General features: G+C 35.9%; 1 pseudogene; it reads left to right on the plus strand.

Moving 5' to 3' along the window:
- Nucleotides 1–651: 651 nt before the first annotated feature.
- LOC122910466 lies at nucleotides 652–1,481 on the plus strand (annotated as a pseudogene).
- The last annotated feature ends 21,973 nt before the right edge of the window (nucleotides 1,482–23,454 follow it).

Genomic DNA, 23,454 nt, shown 5'->3' on the forward strand with positions numbered 1-23,454 from the left:
GAACATTTTCCCCTTGTATAAAAGTGTCTGCTATTTAGCTTAGTTTGTGGTAAGTAATTTGCATAACTCCATAATGTAGCTGTCAGATTCTTTTTTTCTTCTTGTAGCATTATAATGCTAATAGAGAAGTGAAAAACAGAATTAAAAAAACTATTTAGAACCAACACCACTACACTTAATATCTGTATACTCGCTGTATAAAGAATATAATAAATAAATGTGTGATAAATATAATGTCTGTAATAAATATAATGATAAATATAATGTCAGCTTTTCTATGGTAAAGCTTTCATTATCTTAGTCTCTGGGCACTAGTACTACACAGTATTTGCAGAGGACAACAATATTTTACTAATGGAAGTTAGATATTCTATAAGGTGCGACGCAGTCTCCTTTCATTTAAGTGGGTAGGAGAATATTTGGAAATTTATGGGGAATCATTTGCCAATTACTTCCTTGATGTTTTTTTTACCTAAAAGTCTCCTACTAAAATGTTGCAGTTAAATTGAAACTGTGGGCAGAGGTGGCCTCATTTGAGGAGAGGCTCCTTGTGCTGGCTGCCAATGCTGGCCTCTGGGTTTGGAGCCAGGGAGAATACCTGCCATTGTCCACTTTCCCTTGGTGGTCTGCTCACAATAGTCCCGCCTGGAGATGGCAGACGATCTTGTAGATGAGTGGTGGGAGAACCAGCCCGCAGGAGCAGCTGGCAGCTCAGAAACATCAGATAGTGGAAGAGGAGGAGGTCCAGAAATAATGCAGCAGGAGACAGCTCCAGCTCCTGCAGTGTCAAAGAAAACCAAACAGCCTAAAAATGTTTCTTGATACAACCAAAGGAACAAAAGAAGATGACACCAGGACAAAGAGGAGAAGAAGAAAATTACTGATGTTCTTGCAAAATCAGAGCCCAAACCAGGGACCCCTGAAGACCTGTAGAAACTTATGAATGACTATTACAGCAGCCAATTGCCCAGTGATTGAATTAGAAGAACTTAACCAATCATATTCCTGTTTCCTCAAGGCCAATGATTTGACTCCTAGTCTTTCATCATACCTAAAAGAAATCTGCCCTAAGTGGGTAAATCTTTAGAAAAACCATAATGAGAAGAAGTTGGTCCTGATGCTGATCATATGCAGCTCTGCTCTCTGGGCCTTGGAGCTCATTAGCATTCAGAGGAGAGACAGCAAAGTTATGAAATTATTTGCAAAACACAGAAAAATCCAGGAGCAGGTAAAGTTGCTGGAGAAGTATATGGTGCACCTGGGTGTAGGAACACCAGGGAGAATTAAAGGACTCACTAAACAAGATGGCCTTAATTTGAACCTCTTGAAGTTTCTGGTTTTTTACTAGAACTGGAGAGATCAGGAATTGAGGAGGATGATGGACATTCTCGAGGTAAGAAAGGAGGTTTTTGAACTTCTAGAAATAGGAGTCCTCAGTCTGTGCAAGTTTGAGTCTTTGAAGGGGGACCTTTTCTAAGTCTGGGTCCTAATGTATACTCCTGTGGTTTTTTTTTTCTTTTTTTTTTTAAAGATTTTATTTATTTATTTGACACACAGAGATCACAAGTAGGCAGAGAGGCAGACAGAGAGAGGGGGGGCAAGGCAGACTCCCTGCTGAGCAGAGAGCCCGATGCAGGGCTCAATCCCAGGACTCTGAGATCATGACCTGAGCTGAAGGCAGAGACTTAACCCACTGAGCCACCCAGGCGCCCCGAAAACTCCTGTTTTTATGGTGGCATTTGCATCTAGTTTAACAGCTCTGGAATATTGCAAGGACTCAGTAAATACCAACTATTTTATTAAGTTAACTGCTTCACCAGATGACTCACTAGACATTTTTGGTGGAGATTCTTTAACAAAAATGAAGCTGTCCTTTGCCAATTTCTCTGTATAATAAAGTATCACCAGCTTAAAAAAATAAAGTGAAACTGTGATATGGAAATATTGACAAAATATAGATTATCTTATCAATTTAAACTATTTATAATTTCTGATATAGGGAAAAAAAACTCTCAAATCATTCATCTCAAAGGTATGAGCCTATCAGGGCCTTTTGGATGCTCATCATTTTGAGGAAGTGTTAGTGTTGTTAAATAGAAGTTTGTCTTTCATAAATATAAAATTTATTCACATTCAAAGCAATAAATAGTTAGAAGTAATAATATTTTCAAAGGATAAATTCTAATAAATTCAGGATAAATTCAAATAAACAAAAACAAACATATAAACCAACAAAGTATAAACTTTCTTATTGTTATTTCATCCTATGTTCTATCAAGGCACCCTTACATCAAGAGGTTTAAAGCAAGTAGTCACATTATAACTAAACAGTTTTGGGGGCCTCTAATCAGAAATTGGTTTTTTTGCACATTTATTTTTCTTGTTTAAAATACAGTTCTGTCTACAAAGGACTACAAGTTGTGTCTCTAAATATGTCAGAATGATGTAAGGAGACAGCCAAGTTATTAATGAATTCTATAAAATGTCAAGAAAAATGTGAGGCAGCACAATTCAAAAGCAATTTTTAAGGGAGTATCTGCAATAGGCCACTTTCCTTCCCATTGGTAAAGAAGATGTTAGCGTCCTGGAAAAAAAGTTAAAATTTTAAAAGAGAAAAAAAAAATATATATATATATAGCTGCAAACAAGAGCAAGTATGCAGTCAGGATGACGGGAACCCCTGAATGATATGGCTTATCAAATAAAGGCCCTCAACATAAAGATATACTACTAAGTTGCTAGTTCACTTCAAACTGGAAAAGAAGTTTAAGAGTTTTTTTCTTTTTTTTTTTTTTTGTTTTTGTTTTTTGTTTTTTGTTTTTTTTGCCTCTGTATATCTCTATCACATACTAACACACACAAATACACACAAGTATGAAAAATAAATTTTTAAAGAGCCCAAGTGCTTGTAACAAACATGACAACATTCAAGTCATCTCTAGGTGTTCATACAGGGGGATGGATTGGATGGCTAGAAAGAAACAGTTTTTTTCCAGTGTCTTTTGAAAAAATATTTATTTCAGGTAAGTTTTATGTATGGCAGTATCTACAGATATTAGGGATAAAATTTCATGAGTTTTGAAAAATATAAATATATCCTATAGTCAAGTTATAGAACATTTCCTTCATACCTTAAATTTATCTCATATTTCCTTTAGGTGAGTCTGTCCCTCATATAAGCTATCACTCTTCTGATTTCTGTTAGAAGTTTCTATCAGGAATTCGTAGAGAAAGCTTGTCCCATGAAAATCAGGCAATAAGACAAAGTGGCACTGGCTTATGGACAGGCCCAGTGAGATCTCTTGATATTATCCGTGCCAGGGACCACCTGAACTTTTCCTGGCTTTTTCTTGGTTGAGGTCTGGAAACATGCCTGACTGTCCACTGCACACTCAATAGGACAGCTTGTCATGAATGATGTTAATGATATAATGTACTGACAATTTTGCTGTCGTGTAAGCCATCACAACTTTTGGTCCTGTACCCATAAGTTAAACAAAATGATGAATAACCAACAGCAGGAACATAGCACTAACATGTGGGCCCTAGGAGATAAGAGAGAGACAGAGACAAAGGGAGAGAGAGAGAATGAGAATGAGTTTGAGAATTTCACATATTATCAGAATAACCCAATTATCAAAAGGTAGAATTCAATGCAATGACATTTTGGAAGGGAACTAATAATAATATGAACAAAAATTAACCCACATAAAAAGAATTGATTTTTATGTTTTATGTTTTTAAAGACCCAGTAGGAAAAAATGATGAGGATATCCAGTCTTGAAATTTGCATGTGTGGTCAGGAGGAGGTGAGAGAAGTATCTCAAAATACAGAGCAAAAACAGCTGATGGAAACTGTGAGGGGGGAAAAAATAGGAATTGGAAGACCCAGAAGAATTAATTCGAAAATAACTTGCTACCAGGAGGAGAAATAGGAATAGTTGAGTTTGAGACACTTGTTAAAATATAACTATGGATATAGTTAGATAATACACTCTATTTTTATAAATAAAAAATTAACAGACAGGAGAAAGCAAATAGAAAATCTGTACTAAGTTTTAGGCAAGACTGACTAGAAAAGCGATATAAGAGCATATCCTAAAATAATGTTAGACTGGGAGATAAACAGAAATCATATGAGTTCCCACAACAAAATAAAACAACTTAAAAGGAGAAGAAAGGAATCAGGCAGGTGTCGTAGTTGTCATCTTTATTACATATAGATTATTGAAAAAATAATAATCAAATACTAGCCAAGATAACATTCAGCTGTTAGGGGCAAACATATATATTTGCTGGTATACAAGCATCTAGAGACTATATCACATGAATATCCAATATGAGAGGAAAACTCTCAAAAAAAAAAAAAAAGTGTCTCACCAAGCAGAAAATGAGTTAGAACACAGATCTCAATATAGGAATAAAGAAATGAGTGGAGGAAGAAATCATGAGTTCTTGTAAATGAGTCCCTTGTAAAGGGAAAATAAGTTAAACCAGTGACAGTCCTGTTGTACACTACAAGGACATTGCATCTAAGAGGTCAACCTTATATGGTAGATGGGCATGCACTTTATTACAAATTGTAATTAGCAGATGTAATTAAACAAATTTAACAGATGTAATTAAAGTTACTCTAACAAAATCTTTGTATATGGTCCTTGTGCAATGAATGGAGGTAACATTTTGTTTCTTGTTTGTCTCTTGAGGAAACAAACATTTTTCTATCAACAGAAAGAGCCGAGTGAACTTAGTGGCATTCCTGTTTTCGTGTTGCAGACAACTGAGGTATCTGGGGAACTTTACAGAAATTCCTGAAACTTTCTTGTCCTCTGAAAACTTTTCAATGATGCTTGATTCTCTTTTCCTTTCCACAATTTTGTAAGTAACTAATTCTTTGCATTAATGTGTTCTTGCCTGAGAATGTCTTAGTGTAACGTACGTCTGACTGAGGCAATAATGTTGAGAATCTTTATAATCCTTGTTTATATCTTTAATTACCTGTTTTCATTGCTCATATTACTGTTTTGTGCCTGGCATGACGTTATATGATTTTACATATTATACAATTCCCACTATAGACCTGAATGAGCGAAATTATATTCACTAGTTTTAGGGGTGAGAAAGTATGGATCAAAAACATTAAGTAAATTTCCAAAACAAACTGGTAAAGTCATGAGCCAGGATTTGAACCTTATAGTTTTTGGACTTGAAATTCTTTACCCTTTAAATATCTCTTGCTTCTTATCAATGATTTCAATTAAAAAAATTGACATTTTTCACTTTTTTTCCCTTAAGCCTTATTAAGATCATTCACATTTAAGATCATTTTTTTCCCGAGCAATATTGTTTGTGTAAACTTGTATTGCTAAAATGGTCTATTCCAAGTTCTTTTAAATAACCCTTATGTAACCTAATAAAACCACTCATTTTCTTGGTATATTGGCTGTGGTGAGACTTACACTAATAGTGTTAGGTAATTAACGACTTTTTAGTATAACATATTGTGAATTGAGTTATAGTGACAAGAAGACATGGTAACAAAATAATTAGCAGATTGAAATTGATTCTTGCTCAATAAATATTTAAGAGGAAATAAAATTTAGCTCTGAAAAAACTGAAATGGCTTGATGTTCAACCAAACGAAATACTGAAGGTATATTAGCAGGTAGTAGTAGGGACTTATTTGCATGACTGATGAAAGTCAGTTTTCCTTTGACAGTCGGTCACCAGTCGAGATGGTTCTTTAAAGGACATAGACTTATTAAAATTTCTTAAAAGTCTTAATATTTTTATTGGGAGTCTTTGGTGACAAGGAACAGAAATCCAATTCAAAAAACCTTCATCAAAAGAAAAAAAATTCAAAAAGAGGCATTTATTGACTTCTTTAAGACGTCTAAGGGTCATGCAATTATTAGCCACATTGATTAGCCGCAAGGACTCCTCATATTTTAGTATGTTGTCTTTCTCCATAGTTTGATTCCGTTACCAATTGTGCTACTGACTTCATTTTTCAGTTTCTCTATGTAGTAACAAAGTTTCTGACTTTTCAATGTACCTCTTGCTATGTTCTGAATGTTTATGTCTTCCCCAAATTCATATATTGAATTTACCTAACCCCCAAGGTATTCTTAAGGGGTGGGTTCTTGGAAAGCGACTGGGTCATCAGAGTGGGAGCCCTCATGAATGTTATCATACCCTTATGAAAACTGCCTGAGAAAGCTCCCTTGAAAAAATGCCTTTTAAGAACCAGGAAGTCACCCTCACAAACATAGAACCTGACTGTTCAGTGCCCCGAGCTCTGACTTCCAGACTCCAGAAATGTGAGAGGGAAATTTCTTCGTTTATAAGTTCTCAGTCTGTTAGAGAAGTCTGGGCTTCTCTGTTATAGCACTCTGAATAGACTGAGACACCTTTTTTCTCCCTTGATCTCCATTTCCCGACCTAAATTAGTAGTCATAGTAAAAAAGATCACCTTTCCTCCCATACATGCACATATCCATTCTGAGTAATTACATATGATTTTAAACAAATGTGTTTAATGAACATTTATATATTATATACACACTATACTCTTGAGTGCTCCTCTAAGTGTTAGAAACATTAGCTCATTAGTCCTCATAAAAAACAAAAACAAAAACAAAAACAAAAACAAAAAACAAAAACAAAAAACAAAAACAACTCCAGGAAGGACATACTATTACTATCTCTCCTTTACCCATGAGGGAGCTGAGACACAGAGAGATTAAAGTCACATATTTAATAAGTGACAGGGCCAGGATTAGACCACAGCAGTCTGATTCTATTAAAGATGCTATATTGATTCTCCATGGGAGCAACAAAAAATGTTGCCGGGGTAAAAAACGTTCTTCTAATTAGGTCACTATTAGATAGGGCTAACATCTGAGATAGAGGAAGGGTCACTTCTGGCATTAAAGAAACATGAGGTTTTTTCCTAGAAAAAAAAAAGCTGTACATGTATATGAGAAAGATACATAAAGAGTTTTTTATACATAACAAAGTCTAATTAATGACTGTTATAGTCAAAGTAAGCACATTTTTATGGTCTTGAGATTATAATGGAAGATAATCAAGCTTAGTGACTTGGTCTTTATAGGCTAACAATTTAATTTACATATGATTATGATGTCAGATAAATAGAAAACTTAACCCATGGGAGAAACTATTGTTGTTGTTGTTTTAAGACTTTATTTATTTATCTGACAGAGAGAGAGACACACAGGGAGGGAGGGAACACAAGCAGGGAGAGTGGGAGAGGGAGAAGTAGGCTCACTGCGGAGCAAGGGGCCAGATGTGGGACTTGATCCCAGGACTCTGGGATCACGAACTGAGCCAAAGGCAGGCACTTAATAACTGAGCCATCCAGGCACTCCTTGTTTTGTTTTTTAAGTAAGCTCTACACCAAACATGGGGCTTGAACTCCCAACTCTGAGATCAAGAGTCCCATGCACTACAGATTGAGACAGCCAGGCATGGCAAAAACTACTCTGTGTCTTAGTGATGTTCTTTAGTCCATTTAATCACAAATCTCACAGCCTTTGACTTTTTTCCTAAGCCAGTAGTCAAAGACAGCTTTCACTAATAAAACATGAGAGAACTTGTTCTGTTCTGATAAAGTCCGCCCTGAGCTATTCTAAATAAGATGTTATTATTTAATATGATTATTTTACTTGAATTATAAAAAGTGAGCTGCCATAGTAAAATCTTTGTATATTACAAAAAATTCTGTAACTTCGTGTCTTTTTCTAAACTGTCTAGAATGTTTTCATCCTTTGCCCTATTCATAAGCTTCCTGTATCCCTTTGCAGGGATGTTCCTGCCACTTTTTGGGTGAAGGTGATGATGTGTGCATTCTGGGTGTTTATGCATGGGTTATGTACCCTGGTGCACAGTCCCATGAGGGCATGTCCCTAAAAAGTGCTCCTGGTTCTCTGTCTGTGCCACAGTCTGGGTCTCAGTATTGGGTGGGAAAAATGAAGGCTATGTTTCATCCTTTGCAAACTGCTGCTGGCGAGCATATACTAAAGATTGTAATGATCAATTTTCTGTCTTCAAAGTTGTAAAGGTTTAGTTGGTATATGGCTCCATTTTGAATATTTAATTTTTGTATGTTTTGAGGATCCATAAAAATAAAATCATGAATTATTTCCTTCCTGGATTATTAAAGAAGCTCTCTTTGAGTAAGTGAATAGTGAAGAATACATAAAAGATGAGCATTATATTGCAAGTAGAATAATTCAAATTATTCTTAAAAAAATATAGAAATTGGCAGCGTTTTATAATCAGATTGACCTAAATTAATACCCGACTACTACTTACTAATAAGTAAGTAGTAGTCAGATATTTACTTACTAATAAGGCCCTCAGTTTTCTGCAAAGCGGGGATAATAATACTTATATTCTCACACTTGAGGATTAAGAAAAAGCTTTAGATACCAATCACATAGTAAATAGTAGTGACATAGTAGCTAATTAGTAAATGACAATTATTTTTATTGTTTTACAATCATGGTGTAAAACCTTGTAGACAGGCACGCCATCTTCCTGTTTAGTGTTTACTCACATAGAGTACTCCTCTAACCTTTTCATATCTTCTTCCGTTTTGATGAACTGGAGTATCTTCTAAACATATTAGGGTTCTCTCTCCCTTACATTCATTTTTTTCTATTGCTTATGTCTCAAAGGCCCATTCTCCACCTTCCTGTCTCTAGAAGCCCTTCATTCTTAGTAGTTTAACTCCAAATTGTCTCTTTCATGGGGTCTTCACCAACTCTCCCTGATTTTCATTTATGTTACCATTGTATTTTGCTTGTAATGATATTGTATTAGTAAAGGTTCTTCAGAGAAATAGAGTCCCATAGGAGATTATATATATTTATTTTTTAATTAATGAGCCTATCAATTGATTTGTTGACTTATATGATTATAGAAGCTGAAAAGTCCCATGATCTGCCATACGCAAGGTGGAAGACCCAGGAAGCCGATGGTGTAATTCAATCTGACTTCAGAGGTTTGAGGACAGTATAGCTAATGGTGGAAATCCTGGTCTGAAACTAGGAGACCATCAATGTCCCAGCTCAATCGTTTAGGCAGGGAGGGCCCAATTCCCCCTTCCTCCAACCTTTGTTTCATTTAGGCCCTCAATGGATTGACTGGTATCCACCCACTCTGGGGAGGGCCATCTGCTATACTGAGCCCACCGGTTAAAATGTTAATTTCATCCAGAAATGCCCTCACGCATGCATCCTAAATAATGTTTATCTAAATATCTAGGTACCCTATGAACCACTTAACTTGACGCATAAACTTAACCATCACAGATGAAAAAGCAGGATTTAATATGTACGATAAAACCAAGTGCATTTCACCAAGAATTTGGAATAGTAAAAATTTCTTCTTGTTAGATTTGTTTTTAAAAGGCTGGACAGAAAATAGAGAAACCTATCTTTTAAAATTAATAAATTGCCCAATTAAAGGTCAATCCTCTGTCATCAGTAACAAAATTGTAAACCACATAGAAAACACCCTTCGGGGGCTCAGTGGTGTATTTATGCTTGAATTCTATTGCTGGAAAGGAAGCTAACTGAGAAGAATTATTATCAGTCTAAACATGTAAAATATATCAAAGAAGAAATTAGACTTACGGATGAGTGCCAATAGTAGTTTATGAGAGAAAATAAAGATAGCCATGTCCTTCTATAAATTATCTCAAAGCACTGGTGTTTAAAGTGAAGACACTTTCAAGTGGAATGGGGTGAAACTAGATCTCCTCATACTCTTCTTATTAACTGTAGAATTTGTCATTCAAATGAAATGGTGAACAAAGTGATAAATCAGAGCTGTTCTGACCTTTAGATTCCCTCATCCTCGTCTGGTCTTTGATGGTGACTTTCAGCAACACTCTCTAGCTAACGATATCACCCTTCTTTAAGTTTTTAAGTCCTGTTAAAACAAACAAACAAACAGATTTATTATAGCAGATTTATTCAAAGTGGAGAGCTGATAGAAGAGGAGTCCTCATTTGGGTTACCCTGAGCAGATCTGTCGTTCTAGATGTTTTTTCTCACCATCATATCCTGTCTTCAGCAAATGAGAAGTAGATATGGAGGCTAGAGTGAGCAGTAAGAGCTTGGTCCAAAACGGCACAGGGCAGTGCTGTCAAGCATCTGCAAAAGGAAAAAACTAGTAAGCTAATCAAGAGGGTGATGAGAATGCTGTACATACACATAGACACAGACTGAGGATGGGCTGAAGTGCCCTCACTTTTCTTTTTTAAAAAATTTACTTGTTTTTAGTTTAATTTAATTTTTGTGTGTGTGTGTTCCAAAATTCATTGTTTATGCACCACACCCAGTGCCCCATGCAGTACGTGCCCTCTTTAGTACCCACCACCAGGCTCACCCATCCCCCCTCCCCCTCTCCTCCGAAACCCGCAGTTTGTTTCTCAGAGTCCACAGTCTCTCATGGTTTGTCTCCTTCTCTGATTTCAATGATGTTCCTATTCTTTAAATTCAATTTGCAGCAGGCCTGGCATTTCCATACTTCAGACTTAGACATTCATTTATACATACACAAAACTTAGTTTTCATTTCATCAAAGTTTAGAGGGAGTTTTGTTCCCTGTATTCAAAAGACTCTGTATTGGAGGAAAAAAATATCAAGCTTTGAGTGTGGTTGCAAGCAAAGGGATCTAGAAAATTTGCAAGGCTGGTTAAAGTGTCATGTCTAGGAAGAAGACATGCCGAATCCTTCATCCAGGAAGAAAGCTATCTGTTCATGGATTTGTGAAAGAAAAACAACACAAACTTTTAGAATCTAGAACACACAACTTCTTAGGGAGATGAATTGGGGGGATTTAGAAAAATGTTAGGTTGAGAATGTTTATTGTTATTTCTTGGTTACTCCTTCTAACTTTTAAGAATATTGAGGTCACCAGTATGCTCCTGGTTAGGGGTGCCTGACTGGAGGCAGATGATTAAAAATGAAAACAACTATGTGAAATTTCTCTATGAACCATTTCTACTGGTTGGGTTTCAGGTACAAAAATTGGCTTGCCAGTTGAAGCTGATATCCCAAATGTGTTGGGTTTAGGTTAGAGTCACTGATTTCATTGAGGCAAAACAATGCAAGAAAGAAAATTCTGGTGATTGCAATTGAGGGTCTGGAATGAGCAGGATTCTATGACTTGTTCGGAAGCTTTTCTAGGGGAGTCTTAGGAGGAGCAGGGCATGCAGGTAGCCAGTCTGAAAATCTACCCAGACTCCATTGTGTTGAGTCAGATGAGATTTTTAATAAATTTTAGTCATATATATAATAACATTTTCTTCATCCATTCACTTACTGATAGGCATTTTGGTTGCTTTCATATCTTGCCATTATAAATAAGGCTGCAGTGAACATGGGAGCACATCTATCTTTTTTGAGTTATTGTTTTGTTGTTTTTCAGATAAATATCACAAGTAGAATTGCTGGATCATATGGTAGTTCTATTTCTAACTCTTTGAGGAACCTCTACACTGTATTCCACAGTGGCTGCACCAATTTACATTCCCGCCAACAAGTACAAAACACTTGTTTCTCCATATCCTCACCAACACATTTTATTTCTTATCTTTTTAATAATAGCCATTCTGACAGGTATGAGGTGATACCTCATCGTGATTTTGATTTGCATTTCCCTGAAGATGAGTGATACTGGGGATCTTTCAATGTACCTGTTGGCCATCTATATGTTTTATTTAGAAAATTATCTATTTAAATCTGCTGCCTATTTTTTAAATTGGGTTGTTAATTTTTTTGCTGTTAAGTTGTATGAGTTCTTTATATATTTTGGATATTAACTCCTTACCAGTTACTTAGTTTGCAGATTTTTTTTTCTCATTCAGTAGGTTGACTTTTTTTTTTTTAAAGATTTTTAAATTTATTTGTTTGACAGATAGAGATCACAGGTAGGCAGAGAGAGAGAGAGAGAGAGAAAGAGAGAGAGAGAGGAGGAAGCAGGCTCCCTGCCGAGCAGAAAGCCCGATGTGGGGCTCGATCCCAGGACCCTGGGACCATGACCTGAGCCAAAGGCAGAGGCTTTAACCCACTGAGCCACCCAGGCGCCCCAGTACGGTGACTTTTTATCTTGATGCTTTGCTGTGCAGAAGCTTTTTAGTTTGGTATAGTCCTGCTTGTTTATTTTAGCTTTTGTTGCCTTCACTTTTGGTGTCAAATCAAAAAAAAAAAAAATTATTGCCAAGATGTCAAGGAGCTCACCACCTATGATTTCTTCCAGGAGTTTTATTGTTTTAGGCATAATTACTTTCTTTATTGTCTTATTCCAGACTGCTGATCATTCCACTGTGATTATTGCTGCCTCTCCTCTTTTAAAGTCTTTCCATTTCCTTAAGAATTTTTTGGAACTGAACCAAATGCAGTAGTTCATAGACTACAGACCTACAGATTGCTGAAGGACTTACACTGCATGCTTCTGGGCTTTTGTGTATGAAACCCTAAATTACTTCAGTGCCTTTGGATCAGTATATCCTATTTCAAGTGCATTTTGACATTTCAGATATTTCCTTAGTTCTCCCTGACATTTCAAAAACAACTGGCCATTGATTTTTTTCATTAATTATGTGTCCCAAGCCCATGTGACACTCAGTACCTGATCTGAAGCACCCTATTTTCAAGTCTAACAGCTGACAAGCTGCAAGCGTGGGTCTTGACTAACCAAACTTCTTTCATTCTCTGCCACGATGCAGTAAACCTTATTCTGCCGCAGAGCTATGAAGCTTCTGCTATCATGACACCCACAGAGAATGCACAGTTTGAAAATGCCACCGTGGTGAACGGTAGAAACATACTCTGGTGATGAGGGACTATTCACTTAACAGCTTCACAAAGGGTAATGGCAGGTATTCATGTGTTATAATGAGTATTTATTTATTATGTGCTGCTTGTAACTAAAGGCACTTGTTATTATCATTTATGTGACGATCATCTTTGGAAAGGCAATCAAAGCAATAAAATAGCAGCTTATGCATAACAAAGCAGCAGACTCAGATCTGATAAGCTTATTATTATGACAGCAATTTAATATTTATGTAGTATATTAAAATTATACTTCTTATATACTGCTCTAGTGAGGTAATATTACTTTGTGTCATATATATAGTTCAAGGATTTTGTGATTTGAAATGTGTTCTAAAATTATAAATCATTTCTTATAAGGTCATCTTTAAGAGATTTAAAACCTAGCCTGCTGATGAACACAATCGTGGCTGGAAGGAACAGAGCAGGAAATGCTTCTTTTAAAGTTCATCCCAGCAGTATTTCAAGGAAAGTTTTCCAGATGATCTATTTCCTGATAAGACATTTGTTCTCATGAAATAATAAAAATATCTTACCTGCAAACCAGCTGGTTGTGGCAAACCAGCTTGGTTATCCACCTCAGCCAGTTCTGTTTCTACACACTGGCAGATGCAGAAGGGAAAAGAGAGCTAACAGAAGGCTTTTAAAATGATCCAGTAAGTGAGGGGAGAAAAAAAAAAAAAAACCCACGGGGGGGGGGAAACAAGGATAAGAAGGAAACACCTGACAATTCATAAATGTCATTTCCTACATGAATTTGACAGGTCTTGAACATTCGAGACCATATCATGTCTACGTGTGAATTCCAGAGACTATCTTTTGTTAAATGTCTCTTGTCACCTGAGTTTATTTCAGTTTTTCTTTTATGTCAAGAAAATGTTTCCAATTTGATGAAGTCATTGACCAAAAGTTTTTTGTTTGTATGTTTGTGTGTCTTGCCCCAAATGACGAACATAAAAAATGTGTAATGGAGAGAAAACAAGGAGTAGGTGGTGGTAGTAGGATTAATAGAGGCATAGCTTCATTTCATGGGTATATTAAAAAGTTTTGTTTCATTTCATAGCTTCTAATCAAACTCTCAAAACCTCAAAAAAATTTAAGAAGCCAATATATATGTCATATATGTTGATTCTGTGTTTGTCTTGGTCAAAAATGTGAAATAACACTATCAGAAGGTATATGTGATTGTGAAGGAAATACTTCTGGATCCCTCACAAATATTTATGTGTAGAGCAAAATATTCATTTTACCTTTGGGTATATAATGAAATATTAAAAATGATTTGACTTATACCTGTGTTACTGACTTATTATATATGACATGTGTTTGAACCATAATTCTACTTAAAGTGAGAAGATCTTTATTTAAGAAATAGAGTACAATGTACAAGATATCATGGGATTCACTGTTGCCATCCTAATAAGCTCCAGAATACATTAATATATTTGAATATATTAAAAGTAAAAGTTGGCAATACAGTATCTGTCTTTAGTTGACTATTTTTAGTTCTAGTTAACAAAAGTGTAATTGCTAATATACAGTGTTGTATGTGACACTTAAACCAGGTAATGAATGTATTTTAATGATACCAGAGAAATAATTGCTTTAAAAATATCCATCTGAACTATATATTGTTGACCTATGAATAGTTAACAATGTAATTAATTGTATGAGATACATTTTGAGTGATTTAAAAATGTGTATAGAAATACAGGAAATGTTTTTTGCAGCACTTTGTAGGTATGAGTATTTTTCAGAATTGAAAGATTAAAAAAGAAGCAATTGCACCATACAAGCAGCACAGACTTTTGATGAAACATAAATCCATATATTGTCTCGTCTATGGATATTTCTGTCTCAAGCAAGTTATTTAAGGCTCCAGTATTTTTCTCAGGCTTAATATCCTCAGTTGTAAAATATGAAAATACTACTTGCCTCATAGGGTTGTTAGGATTAGAAAGGTTGTTATATAAGAAAGACCCTATAAGATGCTTGAAAGTTAGTACCCAAATATATATAATATAATATATATTAATAACAAGTATATAATCAATAATACATATTTAGTAATACCTATATATGTATTATATTACATAGTTCAAGTGAGTCATTAAACATTTCATTATTTTCAAGGGTCCAGATACTACTTGTAGTGATATATTTCAATTTTGAGCAAGAAGAAAAACTCAGCAGAGATGAAATAGCTACACACACACACACACACACATACACAGTAGTATATAGTTTAAACTTCCTGAAATGTTTCATTATCATTAACCAAAGAGTTCATGTTTTATGTAGTTGGTTGAATTTGTAATTTTCTTTCTGAATTTTTATTTCCATATCTCACTCTGAAGATTCTGCCTGAGTCCAACAGGAAATTTATTTTGATTTTCAATATTATGCAGCCATAGATTTACTATAAAAAGCTTATGATATATATATTGTACTTAGTATTAAAATAATAGATACTTAGATTATAATTAGACAACATGTTATAACTAAGTATCACACTGGAGGTGCAATAATTTATTATATCACAATATTTATTGATATCCCTGAAGTAATTAGAATGTTGTATTTATCTGATAGCTAATGTCTTGACTTATGCTTTTGACATCAGCACTATGAGATGTCAAACTATATGCCACAACTTTATACAACTGAATTTCTGGGCAATTGAAACCAGCAGGGATGACTTGAGCGACATTTTAAAATTGGTTTTTTCCTCTGAGTGGTTTTCATCTAATCAAAATAATACTCTGGGTTCTATCTTAAGCCCTGAAGTCTTTTGAGGGAACATGGCTAAAGAGACATATGTCCTTTTACGCGATTTTCATTTGTTAATGTCATGGGATTGTCTTTGCGGTGACCACAATGAGTTTATTCAAGAAAATTAAATGCAGCTTGAGGAAAAATAGAAGAAAAAAACAGGCTAGTAATGGAAATAAAATATTGCCCAAGAGGGGCGTTTGGCAAAATAGACTTATCACTTTTGTCATACATTGCTAAAGTAGTTATTTGGAGCATTGTGTATGGAGAGGGTGTTGATGTTTAAGGCCAATAGTGAAGTGGGTTGCCTGTAGGAACACCTCCCACTGTCTCCTTCCAGCTACACCCGTAGGTCCACTCCTTGGTCTTTCACCATCAAACTGGGCTTAACTTCCTCTCACAAGTCTCATTAATTTAGTCTGTGCTACTTTCTCCATATGTCTGACAGTTTCTTCTCCTCTGTGGAGTCTAGTTCCCTCTTTCAAACAGTGTGGATAAGGGTCTCAAGCTCCAGTTCTCTTTAATGCATTTTCTTCTATCACTCAGGCATCCCACTGATCCCCGCTTTGTATGTTATTGCCCTGGTTACAATTTTGTCAGAGAGGGGAAGTTCTGATGGTTTCCACTGACTTGTTTATTCCAATTATGATTTCAGGAATTTGGGAAATTACTCAAAGTTGGGTTGAGAGATTGACTCAAGTCATAACTCCATTTATCACCTACTTCTCATAAGTTTCAACTTCAACCAATTGATTTGGACAATATTTTGGGTCCCCAGACTAAGTAAAATCACTATCAGTATCGTTCAGTCTCTGAATGGTATGTGGCATTGCTGTTGTTTTCCTGGTGTTTGTATCTAGCTTCCCTGATAAATGGCCAAAGGAATCCCATCAGGGAAGTTTAAAAAGAATCATGAGAGACTGTGGACTCTGAGAAACAAACTGAGGGTTTTGGGGGGAAGTTGTCGGGGGCTGGGTGAGCCTGGTGATGGGTATTAAGGAGGACACGTATTGCATGAAGCACTGGGTGTGGTGCATAAACAATCTTGGAACTCTGAAAAAATAAAATTAAATTAAAATAAGAAGATTTATAGAACATTCTTGCCATAGCATCTCAGGGTCCTTCCTTAAGTGGCCTTGGCCTCTCTTTCATTCAAAGGGCTCCTGGTCTATGATCTAGCTCTGGATGGAAACTTGGTGAGGAGGTGAGACTCTTCATTGTGGTGACTGAAGTCAGACCCATGCTCACAAGTCCTAGTGTTTCCTTGTGTTTATATAGTGACAAATTATTTAGAAAGATGACCTTTATTTTATTTCTAGTGACTAATTAACCACTGCTAAAGATGTCTCTGGGTCAAAATATTCTTATTACTTTTATAGTAACTGTGACCACCTTGCCTCAGGAGTAAGGTGCTGCCACATGACCTCTTCTAGACCAGAAATTCACATTTCAGGGTAACAGCTCTCACCTTTATCTCTGACCTGCAGAGGACAACCATGGAAATTTCCAAGAATGTAGGAACGCCCCCTCCATCAGTGCACTTTGTAAATTTGAGAGATGATGGGGAGCAGGGCTGGTGGGTGGGTTGCACATAATACAGTTATGTACTGCAATATTCATATGTCCTTATGCCTGTGGATTTTTCCTCCATATCCTAATCAGGAAGTTCAAGCATCTCAAGCTCATTTGATATAAATCACTTTCGAGTCCAGGTCCTAGTCACCAACCAATTATTATTAAAGCCACTGCCACTGCCAGACACTGAAGCAAACACATTGAACAGAGGGACTTTGGGAAGTTAATCATATTGATAAATTTAGACATTTAATATAGGGAATTGATTAATAAAGCAGAGTACAAGTGGGAGAGGTAGTGTAATCCAGAGTCTACAATTACGCTTGCTACTGAGGCTCCTGGAACGATATTACTGCTGCCACTGATGCAGGGCAGGGAGCCAGGAGCCACTGACCCACTGACAGTGCTGTTTGCTGCTTTTGCTTCTGAGACCTTCAGTCCTTTGTGGCCAACCCCGGTACTCCACTGCTACCATTGTCTTGCCCATCCCCACTCTATTCAGGGTTCATAGGTACTTCTCATAGCAGGAAGTTGCTCCCTGATGCCTATACAGGAATTATAAGCAGGGAAAATGGTGTCTTTCTCCTTTCTTATTACCTCTATTCATTCTTGAGCTATTGCCTCTTATCAGCAGAATGCCTTTGAAACCCTGGAAGCCAGTGCATATAAAGAATTCAGCTGGAAGGCTTCCCGGACCTGGCTGTGTAGAGGAGGGTGGGAAGGGTGAGTTTCTGGGTTGACACCTACCCCAAGTCCACTCACAGTGTTTTTCCTCTTAAGAATTTTAATATATGTGTTCAGGCAAGCTGCCAGAAGTAATAAATGGCAGTCAAGGGATTGTAGAATTTCCAGAAATTTAGAAACTTCAGGTGGCATTATTTTTTTGTTGTTGTTGTTGTTGTTCTTCTCAGGATTTTAGCTGGTTCTGCAAATGTCACCTTTTTTTTTTTTTTTAAGATTTTATTTATTTATTTGGCAGACAGAGATCACAAGTAGGCAGAGAGGTAGACAGAGATAGAGAGACAGGGAAGCAGGCTCCCTGCTGAGCAGAGAGCCTGATGCAGGGCTCGATTCCAAGACTCAGATCATGACCTAAGCCGAAGGCAGAGGCGTAACCTACTGAGCCACCCAGGTGCCCCCAAATGTCACTTTCTTCTTACTGCAGCCCCTTTTCCTGTAAGAGAGTGGGATCATTCCATTTTCTTTCTCATTTTCCTTGTAATTTCTTTTTGCTTTGCTTAGAAAAGGAAAAAAAAAAATCTTCATACTGTTGATAAGTAAAAAACAATATAAATCTATTTCAAAAATATGCTTACTTATATAATGAATTAATCACGGTTTGTTAGAGAAAATAAATACTCTAAAATAGATTTGAACAACTTTTTAAAATTTTATCTTGATTTCCGTGTCTTGAGGCTCCTCAAGTTTCATATCAAATGTTATTTAAAAGTTTTATTGAGGTATAATTTTTTTAAAGATTTTATTTGAGAGAGAGAGAATGGGGGTTGGGGCAGAGGAGAGGGAAAAAATCTCAAGCAGACTCTACACTGAACATAGAGCCTGACATGGGGTGCAGAGCCCAGGTGGGATTTAAAAACCTGAGATTGCAACCTGAGCTGAAACCAACAAGTTGGACACTCAACCAATTGAACCACCCAGGTGCCCCTAAGGTAAAATTGAAACTAACATTAACATTAGTTTCTGGTATATAACATAATGATTCAATGTCTGTGTATATTACAAAATGATCACCACAATAAGTCTAGTTAATTTAACTATACATAGTAACAAAATGTTTTTTCTTGTGATAAGAACTTTTAAAATCCACTCTCCTAGTAACTTGCAAATATGCAGCAAGATATTTTAGCTATAGTACCATGCTATAAATTAAATCTCTACAACTCATTTATTTTGAAACTGAAAGCTTGTACCTTTTGTTTATACATCAAGTTTTTACCTCAATTGTCATACAGTATAAAATGGAATAGTTTCTGGTCATCATAATTTCCTAAATTATATGGTAATACATATTTAAAAAGTGAAGAAAAAATTATACTACATGTGCTTTCTCATTCTGGGAAACAAAAATAAATTAAAAGATCCCTATTTTCTAGTATGGGAACCGCATTTCCACTAGTTTACATACTGATAAAATGTGGCATGCATTTCTCTCCCAGTGCACATACTCAAGTAACTGGAAATTTTGTGACTGCTAAAATCTGATTTTTAAACTGCGATCACTTAGATTTCTGTTTTATTTTTAAAAAAGTGTATAATAAGCTTTTCTTCTAATTCTTTTATTTCTGAAGGTTTGTTCGGTCATGTCTGAGTGGGTGTAACAAGATACTATGGACTCAATGGCTTAAACAACAAATATTTATATCTATCAGTTCTAGAGGCTGTGAAGTCCAATACGAAAGCGCCCGGTAGATAGGTATCTGGTGAGAGTGTCTTGTACAGGTTTGGAGATGGCTGCCTTCTGGCTGTATTTTCACATGGTGGAGACAGTACTCTCATGTCTCTTTTTCTTTTTATAAGGACATTAATTCCATCATGAGGAAACCACCTCATGATTATCCAGCTCTCCTTACTTCCAAATACCATCACATACCAAAGGCTCCAGTTCCAAATACCATCACACTGGGGATTAGGGTCTCAACATGACTTTTCAGAGGACACCAGCATTCCTTCAGTCCTTAGCATGCACCTTCCCAGTGATGTGTACAGAAGTGGAAGCTCTGTATGAAACTGTTCTGCCATCGGGGCTGTTGCTAGTCATTCAAAGAGAGTTTGTCTCCTTCATTTGGGAATGATGGGTTTGTAGGCTTTCTCAAGCTTCACACCAATTTCTGCCTCCTGTTAAGATCCAGAATTGTGGGTTTATCCTCATGACTGATTTTTGCTTGAAATTTAGCATCTGACACTTTTGCTTTGAGAGACACTTAAGTGGTTTATCAATGTTTGATTAACATTAGTCAGTTTTACATGTGTATGAAGTACATAAGGATTGGTATCCATGGTTGGTATCCATGTAGTTGGTATCCATCTGGCTTATCATTGAGTCTTCTGGGCCCTAACACAACGTAGCATGCTTGCCATTCAGTGAATTAATTTTTGCATAAAAATTTGAGGAGGAACTAGTGTTTGGAGTATCAGAGCTAGGTTCAGAGAATATATAAGATTTCCATAAGCAAAGAAAGAAAAAGATAGACTTTGGACTAGAATAGGAAGAGTACAATTTGTTTTCATGCCATATCAAATAGTAATGCAATCCAGGAAGGCCGGATGTTATTTGTCTTGATAGTGTCAGGAGGGAAGGAACAAATGGGGCCTAGTGACTTTAGGTTGGTTCAGGACAATACAAAGAAGTGGCAAAAGTCAAGAGACTTCAGGAGGATTCAAGGGCTAGGACTTGTGGGTAATTCACTGGGGGAGGCAACACATGCTTCAGGAGTAGAAGGTGCCTTTACTCAAACTAGAGAACACTGAATGAAGAGCCAGTTTGGAGAAATGATTATTTTTGCAGCTTTTAATGTGTTCAGCATGTGGTATTACTGAGATACTCCTTGGGTTAATCATTTGGTTTGTTGAAAAGAAGGTGGATTGGGATGTCACTGAATTCAGACTGAATTTTGCTACCATCTGAATTTTGGAACATCAACTTGGGCCTTTTGTTCTTCACTATTAAGGAGCCTGTTCAGCAGCTGGATGATACCTGAGGTCCCTTCTGTTTTCAGGTTTGCCTTTCCACCCTTCTAAAAGTTGTTCAATACAAAATAGATTTTTATTTTCCTTTTTTCATTGTGGCAAAATATACATAACATAAAACTTACCGTTGTAACCATGTTTAGGTGTACTGTTCAGTGGCATTATAGCATTCACGGCGTTGTGCGACTGTCACCACTGTCCGTTTCCAAACCTTTTCTTCATCCCAAATCGATACTCGGTACCCATTAAATAATATCTACTTTTTGCCCCTTTCCTCTCCGTACTAGTAGCCTTTATTATACTTTCTGTCTTGATGAATGAGATATATAGAATAGGCAAAGTCATAGAAGACATACTTTTTTTTTTTTTTTTTTTTACAAATAAGTAAAATCATTTATTAGGAAACTTTAAACCTCTTACAATAAAGTTACCATTAAATATAAGAATAAAGTGACTATTTTTTTAAGATTTTATTTATTTATTTGACAGAAATCACAAGTAGGCGGAGAGGCAGGCAGAGAGAGAGAGAGCAGGAAGCAGGCTCCCCGCTTAGCAGAGAGCCCGACACGGGGCTCGATCCCAGAACTCTGGGATCATGACCTGAGCCGAAGGCAGAGGCTTTAACCCGCTGAGCCACCCAGGCGCCCTAAAGTGACTATTTTGATTAAAAATAAACAAAGGTCAGTTTGAAAGAGAATGGACAGCTTCCCTGTGGACATCCTCTATACCCAGCCCAATCAGTACTTACCAAGTACAGGTTTGTAGATTTTGTTAACATGGTAAATGATGGAAATAAATGAGGAAGACAATATTTTCAAAACAATGTAAAAAGAACTTTAAAACAAGTATCTTGATTCTCCTTATTATTCCACTCTAATTTGTAGCCTTTGGATAATATGCGGGAAAGAACATATGTACATTTAAATTTTAACTTAAATGTCTACTGAAATAAAATGCTATCTTATTAAAATTCACATACTTTTAAAAATTGAATTATTTTTGACATTTAGAAACTTACCAGTTTCTCTACCATTTTGCTTTCATGTATAATATATACATATGATATCAGGAAAATTAGAACATATTATTAATGGTAAAAGAGGTGATTTAGACTACTTTTTTAGTAATACATTTAAATCTACTTATTATATTCTAATAACACTAATAATACTTTGTCATCTCATTAATTGTATATACAAAAAATACATATGGCCCTAATACACATTAAAACAGTTTTCTATATATTTCCAGAGATTTTTTTTTGGTCTAGGTATAATAATAATTTATCAGAACAATGTCTCTCAGAGTATTCCTTTAGAATTGAAAGGATTCTAAACGTGTTCTAGAAAAATAAGATATTACAGGAGGACATAAATGAATGCTTGATGGAAATTCTTCTATAAAAGTATAATTCTTCAGTGGTCTGACTTCTGCTTTTGTCAGACAGTGAATAAATACAGCATACAGAAAGCATAACATTGGTGGTTTATAGCTCAAGCATCAAAAATATCTAACATGAGCCCAAAGCTCATGCTTCACACTCAGAAAATGAAAATGTCTTTGACATTGTCTGACATTGATCATTTTAACTAGGTTCATGATTTCTCTTTAAGATTCATTCACATGAAATTTTAAATCTACTAATTATTGATATAATTATCTTCTGAATATGCTCTGAAATTAATTTAATCTGGCATTTTTTCATATAATTATTTTATGCAAGCTGATCCTAAAATATACATATTTTTCAGATTTAATTTTTTGTGTTGGTTATATATGACTGACCTTCACTATTTTGATATCCTTCTGTCCCTGACTGTCTAGGAGCAAATGATAATTTTTCCTATTTCTGGCATCTTGGGAGTGTGTGTGTGTGTGTGTGTGTGCTGGGGGGTTTAGGGGGAATGTTGGCAGTATTGTGAAACAGCACAGTTTGAATGCTTGCTTTCCAATAAATTACATTGTAAGTGAAGAAAGAGATAATTGAATGTTGAACTAATAATATTTATAATATATTAAAGGGAGTCTAGAAAAAGGTATACCAATGTAAATAATAATATGGATTGTCTTCTTGAGGTCTATAAGCTTAACTCATAGAGATGATTTTTAAATCTTGTTATCTTTCTGAGTTCTGTTTTGGAGGAAAATTATCTCAATTCCCTCTGCCAGGGACAGATCAGTATTTATTTATTTATTTATTTACTCAATAAATATTATATGGATATTTCTCTAGGTCCTGGGGGGTATAGTAGCAAACAAGATGACAAATGTTCTGTTTGCAGGGAGATTACATTCTAAAGAGAGATACTAAACACATGAAAATACGATTAATAGTAAGGGCTCTGTGGTATATTAAAACACAGAGCGATGGTAGTGCATGACTAGTTAAGGTACAAAGTCAGGCGCAGCTTCTTTAATGGCAGTGAAGTGCAAGCTGAGGTCTGCGTGACTAAAATGAGCCAGCCATTTGATGATCAAGGAGAAGGAAATTTCAGATACAGAGATGAGCACGTACGTAAAAACCCAG

Source organism: Neovison vison, chromosome 6, assembly GCF_020171115.1.
Source record: "Neovison vison isolate M4711 chromosome 6, ASM_NN_V1, whole genome shotgun sequence".
NCBI lineage: Eukaryota > Metazoa > Chordata > Mammalia > Carnivora > Mustelidae > Neogale > Neogale vison.